Source organism: Capra hircus, chromosome 2, assembly GCF_001704415.2.
Source record: "Capra hircus breed San Clemente chromosome 2, ASM170441v1, whole genome shotgun sequence".
NCBI classification, from domain to species: domain Eukaryota; kingdom Metazoa; phylum Chordata; class Mammalia; order Artiodactyla; family Bovidae; genus Capra; species Capra hircus.
Window position 1 is genome coordinate 21,998,761 of NC_030809.1, and position 25,125 is coordinate 22,023,885.

Consider the following 25,125-nt stretch of genomic DNA (forward strand, 5'->3'; position numbering starts at 1 on the left):
CCACGGACTGTAGCATGCCAGCCCTCCCTGTCCTTCACCAACTCATGGAGTTTGTTCAGACCATGTCCATTGAGTGGGTGATGCCATCCAACCATCTCATCCTCTGTCATCCCCTTTTCCTCCTACCTTCAATCTTTCCCAGCATCAGGGAAAGCTTCTCCAATGCCCTCTCCTGACTTCAGTTCATTTGTTGAAGCTTAACACTGAATGTGACTATCTTTGGAGATTCAGTCTTTAAATAGATAATTATGGTAATGAGGTCATAAGGGTGGGATACCAATCCAATATGACTGGGATCTTCTTCGTAAGAAGAGGAAGAGACACCAGGGATGCATACTGCTGCTGCTAAGTCGCTTCAGTCGTGTCTGACTCTGTGCAACCCCATAGATGGCAGCCCACCAGGCTCCCCCGTCCCTGGGATTCTCCAGGCAAGAACACTGGAGTGGTTTGCCATTTCCTTCTCCAATGCATGTAAGTGAAGAGCGAAAGTAAAGTTGCTCAGTCGTGTCCGACTCTTAGCATACCTACAGGGAAAAAGCCACGAGAGGGCACAGTCAGAAGGCGGCCATCTGCAAGCCTAGGAGAGAGGCCTCAGGAGAAACCAAACCTCTTGATACTTTGAGCTTGGACTTCTAACCTCTAGAACTCTGAGAAACAAGCTTCTGTTGTTTACAAGTCACCCTCCCTTTAATATTTTGTTATGGTAACCCCAGAAGACTAACACACAGACTGTATATGAAATCTTGATCTAGTTCCATCACTCTCTGGATTTTTCTTAGGGTAGGGAGAGATTTGAAGAAATGAGTGGAAGAAAACAGATGTTTGTTGAGTAACTGCTCTGTGATGACATAATTCTTATTTTACTGATGAAGAAACCAGTACACACTGGTAAATAATAAAGCTGAGATGTGATTCCCAGTCTGTCTGACTCTGAATAGTGTCTTGACTCCCAGTGTGGCACATTCTCTTTCTGAAATCTTTATTTTTAAAATGTGAGTATCATGCTGTTCACTTACTCTGGGCCAGAAAAGAGAAATGATGTGCATAGGCCTGCCCTTAGAAATGACTGCTTTAGCATTTCTCTTCAGCCAATGCTGTGGCCTGCTTTGTTCAATGAGAATTATTCACAAAGGCAATCACTCTCTTTCTTATCTGCCACAGAGGAAGTGTAGGCTGTGAATATGATCAGTAGAAGCCCATATTTATCACTCAACCATAAAGCCCTGGTCAGTACAATAATAGGCTTCCCAGGGAGCTCAGTGGTTAAAAGAAAAAAAAAATCCGCCTGCCAATGCAGAAGACGTGAGTTTGATCCCAAGGTTGGAAAGATCCCCTGGAGGAGGAAATGGCAGCCCACTCCAGTATTATTGCTTGGGATATCCCATGGACAGAAGAGCCCGGTGGACGATTGTAATAAGGTTGCAAAGAGTTGTACATGACTGAGCAACTGAGCATGCGTGCATTAAGCAATATAAGCTCACTTTTAAGGACATTTCCAAATCTCAAATACCATCATGTTACTAACATTTTAATATCATTGCATCCTATGTCTTTTATTTGGAGCAGATTTAAATAAAGACAGTGTCACCCTTAGCCCTGGGCAACCAGGGCCCCTATCCTGGGCACTACTCCTGGGAGGATCTCATTCTGATTCCCCTCCTGTTGCACTCTCACCATAGGGCAAGGGGTCCAGGAGGCCAAGAACCTATGTCCATCCTGAACCTCCATCCTCTCCTTCTAGAACTTTCCTCACACACATTGAACCCCTGAACTTCTTGTGTTAATAGCCCCAAGCTGGCTTCCAGGCTTTTACCTTGGGGCTATCCTCCCCAAAACTGATTCTGTCTAACAACAAACTTTCAGTCTGACAAAATAGCCCAAGCAAATACTTTCAACAAAGGGTAAACAGGAACAATGTTTTGGGTTCTATAATAAGTTTAATCTGTCTAGAGATGCCTTATATTAGGAAAGAATGGGACCTGAATTTACATAGAAAAGAAGAAGTAAGGAGGGTTTTGAGTGACAGTCTTCAGAGTTTGTATTTATTTTTGAGGAGAAGAGTAATGGTGATGCCATCAGTATTAAAGGAAGATTCTCCAGGAGAAGTGTGCAAGAACCTGAAGAGCAATGTGTAAGAAGTTCTTGCAGGGCAGTGGCTTATAATCAGCACCATCTTATCTCTGGGTATAGGAAATCCCCAGAACTCGAGAGATCACTATCTTAGCATTCTGATGTCACCAACTTCTTAAACATCTTTTTCATTGAATTGTACAGACATAGATACAAAGATGCAGAAACATAAACTATTTTGTTGCCAATTTTTTATAAACGATTTTTAGAGTTTGCATCCAATGCAGATGAATTTGCGACTATCTACCTGATAAAGATCATTTTTTTAATTCAAAATATATTATCTGTTCAATTACAAGATAATCATTTTTTTAAATCAACCTCATTGTCTGCTCTTAATCTGATGTCAAGATATAATGAGAGAAATACCAGACAAGGTTACTTTGAGATTTCATTAAATAACTACTCTGAACCCAGAGTCAATTCTCTGCATATTAAAAATGAAACATAATTACAGAAAGTGTCCTTATTGTTCAACAATCCTTTTTACTTCAGAATAGTGCATAAAATGCAGATGTCTCTGTATAATTTACTACATTAAATATTTATGCCCACAGCTCTCTACAGCACCCATAATGTCAATGGAGGTCTTTCCGTTCTTCTTTCCCATTTAAAAGCTGACAGGACTGCAGCTCAGCTGAGTCCCCTCTACAACCAGTTCTTCACACATTGGATAGAAGAGCTACCAATAAAATCTCTTAGAGGACAAAGGGTATACTAAAATACTTGACAATTCTAAAATACAGAGTTCTAGGGTTATACGATCTTTAAACCTGGATCAGTCACAGATTTTGGCTTTTTTGGGGGGATGTTTTAAGCTATCTATATCCTTTGACAAATTCCCAAATCATATGCAGTTAGAGAAGACCTGAGTAGTGTCAGCTTAAGTAGGACACAAGGCGGCAAATTACCATAGAGCCAACAATCCAAAAAAGAATCTTTTTGCAGAAAGGAGGCCACAGGGACAAGAACATATGTTAGCTTTACATTTTTCCCCTCCTACCGTCCTAGTCACAGTCATGCTGAATAGAGGCTGGCATAGAACAGAGATTTGTGGATTTAACTATTTGGGAAGCTTGACCTAGGCAATGGTTCTGCCATCATCAAGGTGACACTAGGTATGCTATTTTACTTTCCCTGTTTCTATGAACTCACGTCTCAAATAAAGGATTTAGACCACAGCATTTCTAAGATGCCTTCTGAATCCGAAATTCAATGGAAAAAGAGTCCAAAATTATGCACTTGTTTCCTCAGTTTAAAGTGAAATAGGGTTCATGTGCACTGAAACACATTACAAAAATGCTATTTGATGATAATGACCCACTACTGAAGAATAATATTCTTAAAATATGATCTGGGCTTGTTTTAAAGAGATGTTTCAAATTAATTAATGATACCTTAGTATACAACAAAAGGGGTGGTCTTACATACAAAATATCCTTAGATGCTGCTGACAGCATGAAGAATCGCACAGCCAAAATGTGGAAGAAATGATGCCAAGTCCAGTCAGAAGTAACAATGGGAAGAGCAGAATAAAGAAACCATGGCTGTAATTTGAATTCCCCTTTATGAGATATTCAAGAGGATGTGGCCTTCTGAGCAGAACCGCTGCTCATTAAGGCCACTGGGAGAAAGTAGACCAGTTACCTACTGGATGCAATACCTACCACATTAATTTTTCTGGTACAAGAAAGAAAAATGTGGAATTCTATTCATGCATCTACCATTTTTGTTTCTATTTTTTAAGTAGTTAGGTCAGAATAACCCTTTGAACAATAGAAAAAAATGAATGACTAGAAAGATCCAAGCCATACTCTGTTACCAGACATAGGAAGACTGGGAGGACTTTCGTAATATAGAACATTTTTATGCGTCCTCAAGACTGAGTTAATGTGCACAGGAAATTACTATTAGACATTTGGGAAGTTCCTGTTACATGGGTTATTATCACATTTTTAGAGAAATGGCCTGAATGTTGTTGGAAGATATAAAATCTGTACTAATAATGCAATGCCTGGATTCATACCAGCAATTTGGAAACCAAGTACAGAGGGTTCATAGCTCTTAATGTCATGATCTGGGAAGTCTTGGCCACAGCCTTTTACAGTATAAACCAAGTTGTCTTTGGGATTATGAGACCCTGGGGACCAGTTCAAACTAAGTCCCTAATTAACTGTGAGGCCTTGAGCAGATCACTTTCCCCTCTGAGCCTATTTGCTTGTCTTTAAATGAGGCATCTGAACTCAGGTTTAGGAGTCTATTGATACATACAGAATACTCTCTATACTGCAGGTTTCAATCCTGATTGCCTGTTGGACACTCTTGGAGAGACTTCAAAAATATCCATGCCTGGGCCACAATTAAATCATCACTGAGTGTGGGGCTAATAATGTAATCATTTTTAAAAGCTCCCCAAGAGTTTTGAAAGTAAAGTTGGGGTTCAAAATCACTATTCTATACTTAACTGAATGTTTGTTTTTAGCAACATTTAATATACTTTTCATTATTCTTTTTGTGAGCTTCCCAGGTGACTCAGTGGTAAAGAATTGGCCTGCTGATACAGGAGACACAGGTTCGGTCCCTGGGTAGGAAAGATCCCCTGGAGAAGGAAATGGCAACCAACTCCAGTATTCTTCCCTGGATCATCCCAGGGACAAAGGAACCTGGTGGGCTACAGTGCATGGGGTTGCAAAAGGTCAGACATGACTAAGGGACTAAACGGCAGCGGTAGCATTCTTTTTGTAGACTAGTTTGGTCCTTTATTTCCCCAGTTTCACCTATTTTCACTGAAAGTATTTTCATTATCCTTCTTTACCCAAGAGAAATGAAAAAGAGCTGGAAAAAAGACATATCTGTTTTATATTTATTAGAATTCTTTGGAAAAAATTTGTAGGTGGAGAAAAATATTTGATCACATCAAGTTTTTAGATGATTCTTATTGTTTTTTTAATATCTTTCTTCTGTCCTTTATTTCTTTTTCTTTCTCTCTTTCTCCCTTTCAGTTATGATTATTTCCTATCTTTATAAATAAGGAAAGATTGAATTGCCAAAGCTAACAACACATACAAGCAACCAGCAAGTGGGTGAGAATTTGTTGCTGAATTTTTATTCCTTTACTTGACTTTTTCAGCTAGGCTGCCTTATAAATGACACAGAAACCAGCAATTTAAGGAATACAACCAACTTTTTTATATCACCCGCCAAAAAATATTAAAAGATTAAAAAGTGATCAATCGAAGATATCCAAAACCATCTCAGTGTTGTCTGTTTTCTATGATTTTTTTTAAAGATCAGAGTTCCCTTTTTTATTTTTGAAGGAGATACAAGCTTTTTTCACTAGTAGGTGGGAGATGTGTGGGTAGCTGAATATATGCACAGGTGCAAATGACTTTAATTAAGACTCAAATCATTTTAACAGGCAGATGGAAAAATGCTTCAGTCTTCTTTTAAAGTAACAGAGGCATTCAGGCACTAAAAATATTAATGCATGGGAAGAGAAAAATATAATTTCTATTCTTCCTAAAAGGTATAATTCTGAAAATACATTCATAAATATTTCTGAAGCAAACATTAGATGGTATGAAGAATAATCTCTTCATCAAAATACATAATAATTAATTTCTATCAAAATAAATGCAAAACAGTGTTGTTGAAACCACAGCTACTAACAGCCATATTTGGGGGATTAAAGGAGTTAGCTCTTAAAGTTTCATAAGAAGAGCATGGTAGGAATAGCAATCTTTTTAAGGATAATATAAGATGGATACAGAAATGAATGTATATTGTACATTCTTGATTTTAAATCACAGAGTCTTTAGATAAACACACACAGAGAAATTGTGTTTGGGAAACGTTGAATAATCTTGCATCATATTCTTGGGGAAAATAAACATATAAATTTGAAAAGAGAAATAAACACTTGTTTGGGGATACTATCAGTTATCTAGGTTTGATTTCCCCCCCAAAATATTATTTTTAATGTAGTTAGTCAAGAAGATGAAGAATGCTAGAAGTGAACTAGTAGAAATATATGTAAATGTTGCTTTCTTAATATTTAGAGGACACAGAAAAAAGCTGAAATTCTTTTCAGATTATTTTTCTACACAACATTTAATCTTTGCTCAAATAATTAATGCTTTTGAACTGTGGTGTTGGAGAAGACTCTTGAGAGTTCCTTGGACTACAAGGAGATCCAACCAGTCAATCCTAAAGGAAATCAGTCCTGAATATTAATTGGATGGTGAAGCTGAAGCTGAAGCTCCAATACTTTGGCTACCTGATGTGAAGAACTGACTCATTGGAAAAGACCCTGATGCCAGGGAAGATTGAAGGCAGGAGGAGAAAGGGATGACAGAGAATGAGATGGTTGGATGGCATCACTGACTCGAAGGACATGAGTTTGAGCAAGCTCTGGAAGTTGGTGATGGATGGGGAAGCTTGGTGTGCTTCAGTCCATGGGGTTGCAAAGAGTTGGACATGACTGAGTGATTGAACTAAACTGAATTGAACCTCTCTGTATTTTAGTTTGTCTGTTATATGTAATTAAATAAGATTATTTCTAAGACCCAGCAAATTTTTCATTGCGTATCTACTGTGTGATTCATGGTCTAACAACAAGAGTAGAAAATCAATGATTTTCTTCTGCACTTATTCTTTTTGAAGCCAAGAAAAGTAAGATATAAAAATTTTTCTCTGGAATTTTCCTGTGGCAACATCATTGCATTTCTCAGTGTCTCTCTTTCCCTCTTCCTTTCTCTCTCGCTCCCTCCATTTTTTCCTTCCTTCTTTCCTTCCTTCCTTCCCTAACTCCCCTTCTTTCTATTTTGTTCCAGTTTCAGCCAATCTAATCGGTTGGTGCAAACTGTGGTTTTGCATTGTTGTACCTTGCAGTTTGATACTATGCTTAAATAAACATGGCTATTTTATATCAATTTAATGCATATTTCTTGCTTCATTTTTATATTTTGCTAATGACTTATTACTTGTTATTTATTTTATATTTATTTTAGACTGTAGAAATGATGTTAGACAAAAAGCAAATTCAAGTGGTTTTCTTATTCAGGTTCAAAATGGGTTTTAAAGCAGCAAAGACAATTTGCAACATTAACAACACATTTGGCCCAGGAACTACTAATGAACACACAGTGCAGTGGTGGTTCAAGAAGTTTTGCCTAGGAGACAAGAGTCTTGAAGATGAGAAGCATATTGGCTGGCCATTAGGAGTTGACAATGACTAACTGAGAGCAATGATCGAAGCTGATCCTCTTACAGCTACATGAAAAGTTGCTAGAGAGCTCAATGTTGACCATTCTGTGGTCATTCGGCATTTGAAGCAAGTTGGAAAGGTGAAAAAGTTCGATAAATGGGTGCCTCATGAGCTGACTGCAAATCAAAAAAAGTGTTGTTTTGAAGCATCATCTTCTCTTATTCTGTGCAACAAGGACAAACCATTTCTCAACTGGATTGTGACTTGCAACGCAAAGTGGACTCTATATGACAAACGGCTCAGTGTCTGGACCAAGAAGACTCTCCAAAGCCCTTCCCAAAGCCAAATTTACAAGAAAAAAATGATTATGATCACTGTTTGGTGGTCTTCTGCTGGTCTGATGCACTACAGCTTTCTGAATCCCCGTGAAACGTTAACACCTTGAGAAGTATGCTCAGCAAATCAGCGAGATTCACTGAAAACTGCAATGCCAGCAGCTGGCACTGGTCAACAGAATGGGCCCCATTCTTCTCCAGGACAACATCTGACAACACATAGCACAACCAACACTTCAAAAGTTGAACGAATTGGGCTACAAAGTTTTGCTTCATCTGCCATATTCACTTGACCTCTCACCAGCTGACTTAGTACTTCTTGAGCATCACGACTTTTTGTAGGAAAAACTGCATCCACAACCAGCAGGAAGCATAAAATGATTTCCAAGACTTTGTCGAATCCCAAAGCATGGATATTTATGCTGTAAGAGTAAACAAACTTATTTCTCTTTGGCAAAAATGTGTTGATTGTAATGGTTCCTACTTTGATCAATTAAGATGTGTTTGAGCCTAGTTATAATGGTTTATAATTCACAATCTGAAACTGCAGTTACTTTTGTACCAACCTGAGTCCCTTGGACTGCAAGGAGATCCAACCAATCCATTCTGAAGGAGATTAGCCCTAGGATTTCTTGAAGGAATGATGCTAAAGCTGAAACTCCAGTACTTTGGCCATCTCATGTGAAGAGTTGACTCATTGGAAAAGACTTTGATGCTGGGAGGGATTGGGGGCAGGAGGAGAAGGGGACGCCAGAGGATGAGATGACTGGATGGCATCACTGACTCGATGGACGCGAGTCTGAGTGATCTCCGGGAGTTGGTGAGGGACAGGGAGGCCTGGCGTGCTGCGATTCATGGGGTCGCAAAGAGTCGGACACAACTGAGTGACTGAACTGAACTGAACTGAACTGATAGTAACCAGTCCCTCACAGGACCAGCCCTTGTGGCTCTATGATTACAAGACACCTTCAGCCAAAACTATCATGAAACCTTGAAGAAAAAAAAAAGTTTATTTCTCACAGGTCCCTAAAAGTGCATGGCAGAGAGTGGGGGCTAAATTGCTATGGTTGTGTCTGACTCTACCCTATGGACCGTAGCTCACCAGGCTCCTCTGTCCATGGAATTCTCCAGGTAAGAATACTGGGGTGGGTTGTCGTGCCCTCCTCCCGGGGATCTTCTGACCTAAAATCGGATCCTCATCTTTTATGTCTCCTTTGGCAGGTGGGTTCTTTATCCACTGAGCCATCTGGGAAGCCCTATGGTTCCACACACGCAAGAAAGAAAAATCACCAGTTTAGGGTTGAGAGTGGAGCCTAGGGTTTTATGGGCTCACTCTTTATTGGTGAATTTAAAACATAGCAGCTGCAGGAATTTGAAGCCCAGGGAGAGAGAAAACAAGTGGGTCTAAACAGTCAGTTATGAAATCAACCAAGATCTCTAAAACAAAGGAACTTGGAAGCAGTGGGAGTGTCTGGCTCTTCAGTCCTGTGGCCAGCAATACATTTATTCAAGATAGATATCTTTGAATTGGGTACCTATGCCATCAATGCTTAAGTCAGTCACCTGTCCCCTTTTCTCAACTCTGGTCAACATCTTCACATACATTCACATAAACATACATATAAATCATGTATGAACTCCTTAATCACAAAGTACCTCAGGAATAGAGGTACCTTTCTCATTTTTGTGAATTAAATTTAAAAATTCTTAAACTTGGACGTCATTCCTTATTTCTGATGTGACCAACACTCTTCATTACTGTGATACTAGTTGTCTAAATTATTTAGTAGCAGAAGTTTTGAGCCAAAACCAATCTGAATGGCCTCAGGGAATTCCAGTATCCATTGTTCTGGGTTAGACTCATAAGTCAAAAAAAAAAAAAAAGGCGGGGGGTGGGGAGGAGATTAGGAGGAGGATAAGGAGAGAGCAATATTTGCAATACTAGATTCTTTAGATGAGGCCATAATTATGTCTCAAACAAAACCCACTTATCTCCTGAGAGTCACCAGAGCCAGTCCATTGCAGTGAATCCAGAGTGTCCAGGCCTTTATGACCTTCAGAACCTAAAGAACTGTTGTGACATAAGCCAGGAGGGTCAGAATGCACAATGCAGGGGCAAGGGAGAAAGAGAAACAGAGCCTTTTTCTAAAATGTTCAGTTCTAAATGCTTAGTTCTACTATTTATGTCTTTGTAACAATATGTTGTTTATGTATTTGACTGTGCCTGGTCTTAGTTGCAGCATGTGGGATCTAGTTCTCCAACCAGCGATTGAATCCAGGCCCCCTGCACTGGAAGCGGGAAGTTTAACCACTGAACCACCAAGGAAGTCCCCAAAATGTGTTTTTGATTGCCAAGGCTCTGCTCAAAAAGAACCCTCTCCCTTAATAAAGGGGTCCCTCATCTTCATTTGAATTATTAGGTTTTATTGTTCAACACTTGGGGAAGGGCATAGCAGCCCACTCCAGTATTTTTGCCCGGAGAATCCCAGGGCTGAGGAAGCTGGCGGGCTACAGTTCATAAGGTCACAAAGAGTCGGACATGATGAAGCGATGAGCACGCGGCATTGTTTGACACTTCGAAATAGACATGCCAGCACCTGGAATAGTGTCTGGCACAGAGTAGCTTTTCATAAGCATTAACTGAATGAATGAAAGACTGAGTGAATGTGTATACATGGTTAAAACACTATGTATTAATAGCACTTACTGAAAAGAATGAAATACTTAGGAAAAAATTTAACCAAGGAAGTAAAAGATATGTACACTGAACACTACTTCTCCCATTAATTTTACTAGCTCACTCCACTTTAGCTTAGTATTCTAGCTTAGAACTCTGGAATTTATGTGAAGCCAGCCAACCCTCCACTTCCATCAGGTTGCACAGTGACCCCTTCTGTGGTTTCATGTTAACACTTGGCAGGAACTTATCTGATCTTTCATAGAAGTCCCTCTCCAGATGGAGACCCACTGTGCTCTTCCATACCCCAAGGGACTATTGATCCTCTGCCTAGCTGGTTTTCCTGTTCCTATTTCATGCCCTACAATTCAGATCCTCAACATAATAGTCTTCAAAAAGGTTTGTCATATACCCTGGATTCTTACTTTCAAAATTGAAACATGGGTGTCTGAAGACCTTATTCTGGTGGATTCGATTTTGCTTTTCTGTGGATTATATTTGAGTGCAAGTGGGGGCCTTTTAGACCTTTCTTTCCCTTCCTCAGTCCCAGATCTAGGGGTTTCTGCTAATTTGAAGCCACTATAGACGTATCTGACACAGGAGCTCAAAATCTCCCAGGGGCACAAAATGCAGGTCTGGCTCCACTTCTCTGACTCAATAGCTTCCACGGTCCTCTCTTTTCTTAGAAGGACTTTTAAAATGAATAGAAAAGGAGAGAATGCTGAAGCCCAAGGAAACATACATTTTACACCAACCCGGACGATGAGCGCCTGGCCTCCTTAAATGTCAGCTACTCATGAGTCTCTCTAAGTCATCCATTGATTTCACATGGAAGTAGGTCAGGACTGCTTTTAACTAGAGGAGCCTCACGCTGCAGGTTTCATTTAGCTATGTGGAGGGAATATTAAAAGTTGATGTGAAAAGCAAACCTCTGCTTAATTAGCATCTGGATAAAGACTTTACTAGGGAAGCAACGCAAGTTAATATAAAATGAGAAAATCGACAATGAAGTCTTTCGACAGCTATTTTTGTGTCTGTAGCCTTTCATTTATGAGAAGTATAGGGATGGTCACCTCATGCTCTGCCTACTGATTCTAGTTAATCTGTATTTAGGAGGTTGGCATTATTCCTCTAACTGTGGTTGCACACATGTTTTTATGCAAAATTTTTACTTCTTATTGCTTTTATTATGATTTTTTTTTCCAAATGCTAACCTTCAAATCCGTTTGCATGTTGACCAATCACTTTAGAAGGAAAAGAGATTCTTTCTTAATCTGCTTAGAAACAACACTTCACATATTACCCTGCAAACAGTCCTCCATCCACATACTAAATATATATATTTTTTATATTAAACACTTTGAGTCTTTGGCTTCTACTCATTTACTGGTTAATATTAATACTTATACTTTTTTGGAAGCAAGATTTTTATTTTAAATTTATAACCAGGAAAAGAAAAATATTCATTACATTCGAAAAACACATCCACAACCCAGTTATACTGAATTTTTTGCCTTTGTGAAGAAATCATCTTTCACAACCGTGTTGCCATGTTTCTCTGCCCTTTTTCAATGAGGAAGAGCTCTTTGTTCTCAGCACTGTTCTTTCTCGGGTCAGGGTAACTGTGCTCTCTCAGGTGTGATGTCTCTCCACCCTCCAGGCTTAGATATCATCTGGCAACCCTGAAACAACTTGCCTCCAGAGGGAACATTCTGCCGACTGCTATATGCTCCTTTATATCAGGTGTGGGATCCACTTAAGATGTCAGATCCTTTACCCAAACCGAACTGAAGAGAGTTGTGGGAACAGAGTGGACTGCCTAAAAATTTAATTCGTTTTGACCTTGCTGCATTTTTTTTGTATAAAATATTTATTTTTCCCCAGATATTTAAAAATCAAACAATCAGCCCTTAGAGCTCTGCAGCTATTTATATTTTATGAAGTCTTTTCTAGAACACAATTTTTCCTTCATTTTACACAATGATCCTCTGAAGTGAATATGAAAAATTCTGGGTGAATACTGGAAGGATTTGACTTGCCCTGAAAGAACAACCGTTCAGTGATAAATTCATCTTTTGACCCCATGATATCTGATTCCTGTCTCTTTTCCATTTATATACATTAAGTGATCCCCCTCCCATCTACCTTTCATTATACCAAGATGGCTTTTTAAGCTGGTCAAACAAAAGGATTTTTAAGAACAAACGAAAGTATAGAAATGAAGATTCATTCTAAAACTCCTTATCATCTTCTGAAAATTAGATAATAAATGTGCTTCACTTCCCTGGTGGTTCAGATGGTAAACAATCTGCCTGCAGTGCAAGAAACCCAGGTTTCATCCCTGGGTCGGGAAGATCCCCTGCAGAAGGGAATGGCAACCCACTAGAGTATTCTTGCTTGGAGAATCCAATGGACAGAGAAGCCTGGCGGGATATAGCCCATGGGGTTGCAAAGAGTAGGATGCAGCTTAGCACACAGCACACACATAGTCTTTCTGCTCAAAAATGAAGCATTCAATTGTAGAGACTGGACACACATTCATTCAGTTTAGCCAGTCATTTGATCATTCAAGGAACGTATACTGACAAGAATGTCCTCTGTGCCAGAATATGTGCTAATTGTTCAGATGCTGGGGAAAAAAAAAAAAAAAAAGACTTACCACTATGTCCTGACCATTTTGTTGAAATGGCAAAAAGGAAGCTGAATGGATAGAGTTCAAAATTAATTGTTAATATGGACACCATATTGCATGAGAACCAAGAATGCCCTCAGATGGAGGAATTAAGAACATCAAGTGTTCTGTGATGTTTCCTCGTCCAAAAGAGGAAAGGTCCAGAGCCAGAGGCCAGTGAGGAAGCCCTTAGTGACTCTGGAGTGAGCAAAAGAGGAAGCCAGCTTGTAGGAAATGAAAGATGGGATGGGAGACAGGAAATGAAGGCCGCAAGTAAACATTCACTTGAATGTCTTGGCCATGAAAAGGAAAAGGAGTATCATGGCTGGGTGTAGAATCTAGCTGCTTTTTCTGAAACATAGATGGACAATTTTTATTATCATTTATATTCAGTGGTCACAAACAAAGCATGGTCTAGAAGTCAAAGTGAGTTTTGCAGGCTTCGAGTGAGATTAGCAATCACAAAGACGGACGACTCTCAGGCAATCTGTTTTAATTTCTTAGATTTGAGAGTTCTTTTGTGCAAAAGCTTGGTCAAGTTTCTTTGACCAAAGGCTTTTATCATTTTGACAGAGTTCTCTTGTCCTTAATCATAAGTAGTTAATAACTATGGAGACCTGTATGCAAGACAGGAAAAAGACACAGATGTGTATAACGACTTTTGACTCAGAAGAAGATAGATTTAAATGAATTCATGTATACCATAGTGAATACAGAAATTAAAATAAAATTAAAAAAAAAAAAAAAAATAAATAAAAAAAAAAAAAAAAAAAAAAAAAAAAAAAAAAAAAATGAAAGAGGTAACTTTGAGATTCAGAATCTGATAATGTAAAGAGAATAATGCTTTGTTTCAGCTCTGACCCTTCTGCTGGGGGTTCCTAACATCTAAAACTTTTCCCAGTTTCCAACTTCCTAGAAATACTGATTTCATATTTGTGTCATGAGAACAGAGACCACTTTAGAATTACTCACCCATAGCGACATGGGTGGATCTTAGGATTGGACAATACACGGATACCCCCAATCTTTACTTTAAGATTCTATAGTTTTACTATCCTTTTTCTTTCTCAATTTAATTATATCAGTTCCATCTGTAACAAGGGCACAGATGCAAAATATTTTAAAAAATGATATATTTTTGAATGTAACTGAAATTTGACCAGAAGAAAATCTGGGGAAAGTATTCTTTCTACCTTCAATTGTTACAAGACTATTCCAGACTTCTGTATTTGAATTTTTTCCTTTTAGTTCATATGTTCAGGGTATATCTGGCTAGACAGGATATTCTGCTTCCAAATCCATGTTACTAATCCTCCCTCCTCCCCTCTTAGATTCTTTATGACATTTTTACTCCTTTCATTTGGGAATAGCAGTAGCCCAGATTCTTCAGTTGATTGGTTATTCTACCATGAGTGGAACATTTAATTAACCCAGCTCCCATCAACTAACAACAATAATGTTTGCTTCAGTTGAGAAACACCATGCGCTACTACAGACACTTCATTAAATTCAGAATTGCCATACATTCATTGAATTCTGAAAATTGATCTTTCTGAAAATTAAAAGAAAAAAAGCGTTTAAAATATTTTATAATTTAAACAAATTCTTACCTGGAAACACACCCATTTAAGACCAGTGGTCCCATAATAATAACTCCCTGGGTTTATGCAGTGCTTTTTCACCAAGGAGGTAAAATGACTTAGCTGAATGTGTTCTTACTCTCTTTACTATTTGAGTTCAATAATGCATAATGTTAAGCAGATTCGAATTCCTTCTTTAAGATGTTAGTCTCTGTTATTTCTTCATGAAAAATGCATCTCTCTATCTTCAAATGTTGAGACATGATCAATTTTTCTCAGCTATTTGTACAGGAACTGGTGATGATCTGACATCTACAAAATGACCCACATTTAAATGCTTTATGGCTATAATCTTTATATCTTTCCCCTAATAAATCTGCCTAGAATGAAATGAGCATTCTTTTAAATAGGATATTTAAGTGCAGAAGCAATGAATTTAGCATTTAGCGTAGTTCCTTTTTGGCTGAGTGACTATATTGATTTCAATGTGGAATTTTCTAAGTCATAGGATCTGATTTTTTCTCTCTTTTTTTTTTTTACTTAATAGTCAAACATTTTTCTTATGGCTTTTGTTTCTTCAATAGCTCTCTCAAGTCACTATGCCTATTATTTCAACAAGTTCAATAAATACTTATCCTGTATCAACTTTGGGAAAGATTGCATTGAGCCAAGTGCTACATGAAACAAAATGAAGAAAAGGTATGGCCCTTGATCTCCCTAGCCATATATCTTAACGGGGAATAAAACAGAAAAAAAAAAAGCAACTTTACAATAGGTCAGAATAAGACACATACCATTACAGATGTATAGAGCCAGCGCTCCCAGAATTGAAAGAGAGATTATTTCTAGACAATAGCATAAGAAAAAGTCAATGAAGACGCAAGCCATGATCTAAGCATTAGACTTTGTTTTATGGAGTTACTGGGTAATCCTTTCCTCAAGAGAAAATAGCATCAGAAAGAAAGCTTCAGAGGCAGGAAGTGGTCATTTGTTTGGGGATCTACAGCTCATTCAATAATCCACAGATGTATCAAACAGCAGAGCCCAAAGAGATTCAGTTTGAGCACTTAATAGTCTCATCTGAAAAGTGAGAAAACTAAGGCATTAAGAGATGAACTGATTGATCCAAAGTGTCAAAGCATCTTAAATGGTTCAGAAAAGAAGAAAACCATCTGTCATGATGTCCAGGCCCTGCTGAGCCTTCTAGATCATATGAAAATGTAGGACACATGTGAGGAACTATGTGACTGATAAGAAACCCTTCTTTATTGCTGCTGTTGTTTAGTTGCTAAATCACGTCCAACTCTTTGTGACCCCATGGGCTACAGCTCCTCTGTCCATTGTCTCCTGGAGTTTCCTTGAATTCATGTCCATTGAGTTGGTGATGCTATCGAACCATCTGTTGCCTGCTTCTCCTTTTGCCCTCAATCTTTTCCAATATCAGGATCTTTTCCAAGCTCTTCACATCAGGTGGTCAAACTGTTGGTGCTTCAGCAACAGTCCTTTCAATGAATATTCACTCTACTTTTACCTACCATTTAATTTCTCATAGATGTCAAACTGTCAAAAACACATGATATCAAATACAAATCAGAAACTGAATTTTCTGTTTGAGATAATTCAACAGAAGAAAAGGAAATCAGTCCTAGTATACTGAATACAAACTAAGGAAATCCTGGTTAAAAAAAATAGACTAGATTAGCTTTATGTCTGAATTGAAAATGTTTCTGCATTTTTTAAGCCTAAAGCAGGGAGGGTTCTTCTTAATGGAGAGAATTGCTGATTAAATTGCTGACAAGAAATTGCACTTAAGATTCAGCAGCCAGAGAACATAAACACAGGGAATAAACATGTCTGCCTGCATCAATCAAAGACAGCTGCAGTCTACTCCCAGAAAGGTGAGCAATTATTTATGAAATTATGTCTTCTTCAGTGATTCTATGTTGCAATCCTAAGAGAAACTGAATGAGGAAAACAGATAGTGTCATGGTCCCAATTAGCCAAGGAGTCACATGCATTTTCAAAATCAAGGGATTTTACTTATATATTATTTAACCTATCATCTTGGAAAAAAATGTTTTGCTTTAAAAAATAATCATAATTAAATAGGCCAGTGTGTTTTTGAAGAACTGCATGTGTGTGTGTTTAAAGATTGGTGTCTGATTCTGCCAAGTACACATTAACATAAATCTGAAGAGAAAAGAAGTCAAGCCAAGAAGCATTTTACAAGGGCCTCTTCAGGAGATTTTGTTTGTTTGTTTCACTGGATCATTTTCTAGGTGAGTGAAGCTAAGGCTCTCACTGCCTTTGGGCATTGGCTGATTTTTTTTTTTTTTTTAATCCATGGAGTGTTTTTCCTCTTGGGGCAGCCTTGAGCCACCAAGACACTGCTTAGTTATGGGCAAGATACAAGGAAGTGTGGGCAAAAGCCCTATATTCCTGGAAGATGAATCATCTAGTTGGTAGCTCAGTACTATAAACCTCTCAGCCCAAAGAAACATGCCCAAACATCCCTAAGTTATGCTTAAAGGCATTGAGATGAGTGCTCATGGTCTCTCTGCCAGGCCATTTAGGTGACTGTGAGGCCCACTGGGCAGACCCCAAGTCCTTCAGGGACAGCTCAGAGGCCTGGCGTCCAGAAAATCCCTTCAGAGTGACTGCTGTTGCTGCTGCTGCTGCTAAATCTCTTCAGTCGTGTCTGACTCTGTGTGGCCCCATAGAAGGCAGCCCACCAGGCTCCCCCGTCCCTGGGATTCTCCAGGCAGGAACACTGCAGTGGGTTGCCATTTCCTTCTCCAATGCATGAAAGTGAAAGGTGAAAGTGAAGTCGCTCAGTCGTGTCCGACTCTTGGCGACCCCATGGACTGCATCCTACCGGGCTCCTCCGCCCATGGGATTTTCCAGGCAAGCATACTGGAGTGGGGTGCCATTGAATGGTTTAGACCCATCTAAACAGACCTCTGGGGTGAAGACTGCTGTTGGCCTGAGGCTCAAATTCTCCTGACTGTCTAACCAACAGAAACAACTCCTTCCTGAAGCAGTTCTTAACAGTGGTTCTCAAATTTAAACGTCAAGAAATTCGGATGAAGGAAATGACACAAACAGATGAAAGCAGAAATAGAGATACAGATGTAGAGAACAAACTTATGGATACCAGGAAGGCGAAGAAAGGGATGGGGTGAATTGAGAGATTGGGATTGACATATGTACACTACAATAAAATAGATATCTAATGGAAACATACCATATAGCACAGGAAACTCTACTCAGTGCTCTATGGTGATTTAAATGCAAAGGAAATCTTAAAAAGAGGGAATGTATGTATACATGCAGCTTGTTCACTTTGCTGTACACAGAAATTAACACAACATTGTAAAGCAACTATACTGCGATAAAAATGTAAAAAAGAGAAAGAAATGACACATACCTGGCATGCCTAAGAAGGTTTTAAGAACAAGAATGGATATTTTTCACACATTGTGCACTACCTGATACAATGGTAAACTCTCAAGGTCTCCAGAAGAAACTGGAGGTAGTGAAATTGTTTTCCCTGATGATTCAATCAAATGACTCTGACTGCCTTTTTTTGCAAGCTGTCAACTAATCAGCAACTCACTTAAGGAAAGAAAAACAATATTCACTCATTTCATGTTATCTGAATTTTACTTCTCCCTCCCTCCTTTCCTTTTCCCCTCCTGTGTTTATTAGAAAGTGAACTCAAAGTATTAATGTATTACAGGTTTCTCTTGCACACAAGTAAACAGTGTTGCTAATATTTAGCCATATATCCCTGAGTTATTGTTGGATATTAGCCATAAATATTTCCAGAGAAGGGAATAGCAACCCATTCCAGTACTCTTGTCTGGAGAATTCCAATTACAGGGAGCCTGGAGGGCTAGAGTCTACGAGGTTGCAAATAGTTAGACATGACTGAAGTGACTTAGCTGGAGAAGGCAATGGCACACTACTCCAGTACTCTTGCCTGGAAAATCCCATGGATGGAGGAGCCTGGTAGGCTGCAGTCCATGGGGTCGCCAAGAGTCGGACACGACTTCACTTTCATTTTCACTTTTCACTTTCATGCACTGGAGAAGGAAATGGCAACCCACTCCAGTGTTCTTGCCTGGAGAATCCCAGGGATGGTGGAGCCTGGTGAGCTGCTGTCTATGGGGTCACACAGAGTCGGACACTGAAGCAACTTAGCAGCAGCAGCAGCAGAAGCGACTTAGCACTCATGTACAGCCATAAACATTACTGAGGATTACCAAAACGTCAAGATCACAGGCCCAAGCTCCAGAATTTTTCACTGAACAGGTCTATTTATGATAAAGCCCAGGAATCTACTTTTAGTTACAGGCAGGTGAAAATAATGCAGGAGGTCCTTTGCCCACTGTACTTTGAACTACCTAAGGATATTCCTGGGAGCACGTCTCCACAGTCCTGGCCTGAGGACATCATCATAACCCAGAGGAAGGCTCAATTTTCCTTCTGAGCTACTGGAAGGAGTCTTGCTAATGCAGAAACCAGTTTGAGACCACAGTGTGGGACTCTGAGCAGGAGGGCAATCAATAAACAGCAGGAAAAGAACCTGACAAGGATTGTAAAGTTTAGATTAAGAAGTTTAGCAGAACCTATAGGCTCTGATCTTGCCAGATCTTCTGGAATCCTCCTTGTTATATCCTCAGATATCTCTTCAGCTATTCTGCATGCATGCTCAGCTGCTTCAGCTGGGTCCAACTCTTTGCAACCCCATGGACTGTAGCCCACCAGGCTCCTCTGTCCATGGGATTCTCCAGGCAAGAATACAGAGTGGGTTGCTATGCCCTCCTCCAGGGGGTTCTTCCTGATCCAGGGATTGAACCCGCTTCCCTTATGCTTCCTGTATTGGCCGGTGGGTTCTTTACCACTCCTAAATGCCTTTGGAGGATCCGTATGTTCCAGAGGTTCCAGGTTTCACCCTTCAACACCAGCCAGGTGGCTTCTAACAACCATGCAAATGGAAGTTCTGCTCACAGTCAGTATGCTGGGCAGTGGGCAGCAACAGGCTGAAGGCTCACCCGTTCCCCACAGTAAATGCAAGATTCAGGCTCCTGGGTTCTCTTCCCCACCCTTCCCCTCAGCTTCTCTGTCCAACTCTTTCTTTGTCAGTCTCTACTTTCATAGAAATAAACAGGAGGGAAAAAGAAAGTCCTTAGCTAGTGTGCTTGCCAGATTTTACTAGGAAAAAATCTTTCCAATGGGCTAAACAAAATGTGTAAGTTAACATTAGTTTCATGTTTCCCAGGACAGCTGAGTTCTCAGAAAGTGGACACCCCAGACCATCTCAGACATGAATCTGAGAACTTCATCCAAGACTAAGCAAATGGATTCATGTGGCCTTTGAAAGTAAAGGTCACAAAGTCCCTACACTGCAGGTCAAACACATAAGTTCGATGAGAGGCTCCACAGACAAGTTTGGATATCTGGTTTCTTGGTCCAAAACTGATTAATGATGTGATAATACAATGAGGAAAAGTGCAAAAGGAAAAGAAGGAAGAAGGGGAGGGGAGGAGAGGCCAGATGCATCAATAAAACCACCTGCAGGCCAGAGGAGGCAGGAAAACCACAAGAGACAGACAGAAGAATTTAAGTGAATTTAAATAGTAGAGCTATAGAGGACTGGTGAGCTCTACAACCTCAAATAGCCCCACTGGAGGAGACCTCAGTATCACAGTTAATCTATCAATACTGTCACTGCTGCTACAAATGACAGGACAATGATGGCCACCCCTGTGTGAGGCCTCCCTTGTTCAAGTCATCTTGCTGGACACGTCTCAAGTGTTAGTACATCACACACAGTGATGATCACAACAGTGACCCTGAATCATAAACCCCCTGATATTCATATACCTTCCTTTTTCTTTAAAATGGGATACTATAGACATACAACCTTCCAAAATCATTGTTTTTCTACTTTAAAATTATTTTTTAATTAAATAAGTAAGAGTTAATTGGATCAGTTGCTCTACCTGCAATGCCTAATATTTTGGGAATCACTTGACCTCGAGCTCCTTAAACAATGAAAAAGGCATGTGTATGGGAGGTGGAGGGCATGGGGTACTTTCTTGGTTTTATTTTGCTTGTTTGATGGTTTGGGGTTGTTGTTGTTTAAGAAAGTGAGTGGAAAGGCAAAAGTTACATCTGATTCCCAACTGTGTGTCATCAGACCCAAAGGAAATATGTATATCTATAATTGTAAATATGTAACATAACATCTAAAAGTCTTAAAAGGGAGTCTTATTAAAGAGGTGGGAAAAAAATATATATGAATTGATTGTTATTGGATTGATTACCTGGTTTGACTCCTGGCTCAGGAAGAACCACTGGAGAAGGGATAGGCTACCCACTCCAATATTCTTGGGCTTCCCTTGTGGCTCAGCTGAAGAATCCACTTGCAATGCTGGAGACCTGGGTGCGATCCCTGGGTTGGGAAGATAGCCTGGACAAGGGAAAAGCTACCCACTCCAGTATTCTGGCCTGGAGAATTCCATGGACTGTATAGTCCATAGCATCACAAAGGGTCGGACATGACTGAGTGACTTTTGCTTTCATAGACTCCCCTGGTGGTGGTAGTGGTAAAGAACCCGCTCGCAAATGCAGGAGACATGAGAGATGTGGGTTCAATCCCTTGTCAGGAAGATTCCTTGGGGGAGGGCATGGCAACCCAGTCCAGTATTCTTGCCTAGAGAATCCTATGGACAGAGGAGCCTGGTGAGCTAACGTCTGTAAGGTCACAAAGAGCTGAATGCGACTGAAGCAACTTAGCACTCATGCAACAATACCAGGAGAATGAGCTTGCATCTTTCTTTTTCTTTAATCTTTTGTTGATCCTACTGTGTTTTGGTGTTTCTGCTCTGGTTTTCTGTGTACCTTTGTATGTGCTTCATTGGTTGGCACTTATATTTGTTTATATGACCACTTGACTTGATATGTGCATTTTCTATGTATGTTTCTTAGTGCCTCAGTATTTTTAATTTATTGCTTCTCTTTGCTGTTTCATGTTTCTATTTTTTTCTTTAATGTTTCTCTTTACACTTTTCCACTTTTAACTTTTCTATTGCATTTTGTCCCTCAAGTATACCATAAATTTAATTATATCCTTCATTATGCCTCATACATTTTCATAGGAACATACATTCATGCATTTATATTAAAAATAGGCTGAACTTTATTTTTAAAAGATTTATTTGAGGGGATAAAAAGAGTTTTCTTTTTTTCTCACTTGATTCTGGCTAATAGTTTCTATGATTCAGGGCTTTTGATTTATTAAAACAAAATGGCCTATTCACGACCTAAGTGTTCTAGATTCCAATCAAAGGATATATAGAAAAAGAATGTGTAAAAGGAAGATAAAAATGGTAAGTAGAAAATTCACCACAAAGCATATTTATATTGGGTTGACCAAAAGTTTGTTCAAGTTTTTGGGCCAATGCAATACTTCACCTACTTCTCATATAGACAAAGAAATGTGCAAAAATAAAATACAAGTTAATCACTTCTAACAAGATTGCTATCTTCTTTGTCACTATATGGGTGATACATAGTGGCTCAGATGGTAAAGAATCCGTCTGCAATGCGGGAGACCTGAGTTAAATCCCTGGGTTGGGAAGATCCCCGGGAGAAGGGCATGACAATCCACTCCAGTACTCTTGCCTGGAGAATTTCCATGAACAGAGGGGCCTGGCGGGCTGCAGTCCATGGGGTCACAAAGAGTCGGACACAACTGAACGACTAAGCACACAGCACTATACAAATTTAAAAAATACTAATAGGAACCAGTTTACATAAATTTATCATTACTATGCTCAGGCACAGTTAAATGACAAAATAATGCCAGATCAACTAGGAAAAGCATGCTTCTGAGTTAAAAAAAAAACGCTTCCTAGAAAAATATGCTTCAATTAATGTGAAGGCTGTATTTAGAAAACTGTGAAGCAAAACGAAATTGATTCATAGTCTAACATTACTGTCTTATTTTAACTCTTTCCTATTTCCCAAACCCCATCAATAATTAGAAGCCTTTAAGATATGAAATTATTAAATAGGTGTATCTTTTAGAGATTATTAGAAATAAGAGTTGAAGGGATAAATTATTTGACATAGATTTTTAAAGACAAAAGATTACATTTTCATTGAATTGAATATCAGAATATTAGCAAAATGAACATTTCTCGTGAAACTTAGTGGGGTATGGAGCACAGAGATACAAGTCTTACTTTTATTTCTGAAATGCAAAAAAAAAAAAAAGAATGTGACTCAGGGGTTATGAATGGTATACTACTTCATATCACTTATCCTCTCCCTGGGTTATGAGCAAGTGTTTACAAATCCTATCTCTCAAGAGGGAAGCAGATAATTGTATCACTGAGGGCAGCAGTAACTGTAGGTAAACTCTCAGCTATCAACACTTTTGGATCTATATTTTGAATCACAGGATGATTCTGAGAGCCCCTGTGATTGTGTTAACATCAGACAGTGTTTTTCTATTTTCTTCCTGAGTAAAAAAAAAAAAAAAAAATGGCATTGGATTACTCATTAGAAATACTATGTGCATTTTTCCTCCCTTCCATATGATAAATAAAACATTGGAATGGATATAACTCGGGGTATGACCTTTCTCTGAAGAGCTGATGCACAGTTAATAACATATGGAAAGGAATTTAATCCTCAGATCTCTAAAAAGCTATAAAGAGCCTAGATCACTTTTCCATCTACAAGCTTAGTTTTAGAAGCATACAAAGCTCATTTTGGAGTTGAATAGGAAAGTCTGTGACATATAGCACATAGTCTGATTCTAACAGATGGATTTTTCTTGAAATAACTTCATTAGTTAATCACTTTTTTTACATATACTTTTTCTAGCTAATTGGTATAACTGCCAGCTGGAGCTGTTAAGAAACCTCCAAAGAAACTGGTAGGTAAGGAGAACACTGGCTAATTTCACCAATTCTAGGATTAAACTCCTACTAATTTCATACTAACCAGTATGTACTTTAAGAGGAAAATCTTCGTAATTTTTTCCACCTTTTTCCAAAAAGCTTACTAGATCTATGTTTAAACCAAACCAATCGTCCGGAGTTGAAGACATGACAAAAAGACAAGACACCAAAGTTGAGCCCCACAGGTCAACAGGTGTCCAAAATGCTACTGGGAAGAGCAGAGAAATAGCTCCAGAAAGAATGAAGAGGCTGGGCCAAAGTGGAAACAACGCTCAGTGAATGTGTCTGGTAGTAAGAAGTTAATGTTTTCATAAATCTTTCTGATTAAAGAGGAAACAGATAAAAGTTGCTTATAACCACTAATGAATATTAATCATCTATGGAATTGCATCACCATCTTCATCAGACATGCTGAAGAGTTCTTTTCCTTTAAAGAAGTTTCTCAGTGTAACTGCATGAACGCTTGTGTGCTCAGTCACTCAGTCCTGACCCCAGGAACTGCAGCCTGCCAGACCCCTCTATCCAAGGAATTTTCCAGGTGAGAGCAGTGGAGCCGGTTGCCATTTCCTACTCCAGGGGATCTTCCCGATCAAAACTCTGTCTCCTACGTTGGCTGGTGGATTCTTTAGGAATCCTGTGATGGAATCATTTGAGATGTAAATGATTACTTTTCAGCTTAGGTGCCCTAAGACATTTTTAAATAAAGGAAAACAGTGTAATTTAATGAAATGAACATTGAGAAAACTGGGATCTGTTTTGACTTTACAATATCTTTAGGTAGTGATTTGGATCTCACAAAAGGATTAGTCATTCAGATAGAGACAATCCCCAGTCTTTGAAATTCAGTGGTAAATATCATGTTCCCCACCTATTTATCATTAACAATCTTTCTGTAATTTATGTGTTGATAGATCTAGGAAAAGTACCATAGGAATAAGATGCTAATTACCAAGGGCTTTAAAAGGGAAACAGCAAGCCTAGCCTAGTTTAGCAGGAAGGTAGGTATGTAGCAACATGGAGTATGCGGAGAGAATAATTTGTTGTTTTTTAAAAAAGTAATAATTCTATTCAAATTGCTCTCTTTCCAGTAAAGGCTTTCTAATACAGATTTGCTTAAGCAGGTTTTTAATATAAGGTAATTTTAACACTTACCAATTCCATGTTTGAATGTATAATTTCCTGCCAAATCAAGACATACCTAAAAATTTTTATACTAATTTTTCTTTGTTAGATTTCCAGGGGTCACTTAAGAATTGAGATCTTACACTTCATTTTAAATTTAAAACTGATTCCTCTTTTTAATATGTCATATTGTGCAGACCGCCACTTTCAGTTCTTTCAAAACACACTAGTTCCTTTTTTGTTTTGGCGGCTTAAAAAAATGACACAAATATACTGCTTCGAAATTCTAGAAGACAGAAGTCTGAAACGCGTTTCACATGATTGAAATCAAGCCTGTCGGCTGGGCTCCCATTCTTTCTGAAGGTCTAGGAGAGAATGGGTTCCCTGAACTCTTCAACGTTCTAGAGGTTTCCTGATTTCTTGGCT

General features: G+C 39.0%; 1 protein-coding gene across 1 annotated transcript in view; it reads right to left on the minus strand.

Moving 5' to 3' along the window:
* Nucleotides 1-25,125, minus strand: part of NYAP2 (neuronal tyrosine-phosphorylated phosphoinositide-3-kinase adaptor 2) — a 255,681-nt gene that overhangs the window by 40,248 nt on the left and 190,308 nt on the right. The window lies entirely within an intron of this gene.